A 1690-nucleotide genomic window follows, 5' to 3' on the forward strand; every position below is an offset into this window, starting at 1 on the left:
CTGAGTGACATACACTGCTAAAGGGAGCAGCGGGCGGGTCAGGAGCCAGCTGCCCAGTGCTGAGACTTAGCCCCGGCGCCCCAGGAAGCCCACCCCACTCACTTCCTCCCGGCCCGCAGGGACCCTGGTTTTAAAGCCTCAGAGCCACACCTGGCAGCACTTGGCCCTCGGTCTCTTCGTGTGAGGGAGCTGCTCCTGCAGCTCCTGGTGTTGAGTGTTTTGTCCCAAGTTTGAGCAAGGGGCGGCGTTTTGCAGAAGGAGACTGTGCCTTTGCCCTTTCACCTGTCCGATTCCCTGATCAAGAGCCAGTGGTGGGCAGCAGTGGGCACGTCGCCTCTCTGGCCTATCGGTTGCTCGGCTCCCGGGCCCCTACCGCTTCTCCTGCCGGCTGCCTCCCTCTCGTGCTCGCCTCCCCCCGGGCCCCGCTGACCTTCTGCCTCCGCCCCAGGCGTGGAGACCTGCCCTTCGTCGTGCCCCGCCGGATGGCCCGGAAAGGCACCGGCGACTGCTCGGACGAGGAGCTGGATGGCAAAGCCGACGGGGCTGAGGCCAAGGCCGCTGAGTAACCTCTCCTGCCCGGATGGACCCATGGACCCACGTTGACGACTCCGCCTCCCTTCTGAGCCCCCTCAGCGTCCCGCCTCCTGGGGACTGCGTGACAGCGACCCCAACCCACCGCCTCCAGCCAGGGAACCTCAGGCCTGCGCCTGCCACCCCGGCCTTAGTCAGACCATCGCTTCCTCGCCGCAGCCCCTGCCGCCCCTCCCCACCCCCTGCCCCTCAGAGTCTGATACCAAAGAGTCAGGGGCCTGGAGCCCGGCCCTGGCACAGAGCGACCAGCGGATGTTCGGTCTTCCCCTGCCAGAAGCACAAGACGGCGGGTAGGAGGCAGGCCGCTGGGACGGGCAGGAAAGTCTTCTACGAGTCTATTTTCTTTAGATAAGGAGTTGTGGTAGCCCACGACCCGGGGGCGCTGGCCTGCCCGCACGCCCTCCTCCCTGCCGTCGCAGTCACACGCGTGACCTCACACCGGCCCTTCGGCCCCTGGTCCGTGGGCTCGGCCTGAGCAAGCCAGGGCCCCACCTCTGTGCAGGGCACAGGGTGCTGGGTGGCGGGTGGGGACTGACGCGCAGCGCCCTGGGCAGCAGCCCCTCTTCTGAGTCTGAGACGCCTTGGGGCTGCGGCCCAGCAGACAGCCCAGCCCAGCGGGAGGCCGAGCGGCTTCTCCCACCCTCTTGGGGACCAAATATATTTAATGGCCAAGGGCTTGCCCCAAGTCTGACCGCGGCCGTCCGTGTGGCCTCCTCTGACCCCAGGGCTGGCCAGAGGGGCGCTCATCTGCGCTGTTGACGCAGCAGTTTAAAAATCACCATGCGCGAGGAAGGAAGGAAAGAAGCTGAACCTGGTTTTTCCTCCCTCCTCTTGCAGCGAGTCTCTGTCACTGCCTTTCCTTTGGAACCGTGTTAGAAGTAGTAGCTTCCCTACACTGGTCTACACTGGTTGCTGTACCCCTGACTGTTTTGTATATGCTGCATCTAGACCTACTTATGGCAAAGAAGGCATTTTTTTAAAGGAAAATTCTCAGATCATGAAAATATATAAAAGACACATACGCCTCCAAGCGCTGAGTTCAGGCCCCAGCTCTGTCACAGTGGGCTGGAACTCCCAGCCCAGCCCTTCATATAATAAA

This window comes from Condylura cristata, unplaced genomic scaffold (assembly GCF_000260355.1).
Source record: "Condylura cristata isolate star-nosed mole 26May11 unplaced genomic scaffold, ConCri1.0 scaffold00004, whole genome shotgun sequence".
Lineage (NCBI taxonomy): Eukaryota > Metazoa > Chordata > Mammalia > Eulipotyphla > Talpidae > Condylura > Condylura cristata.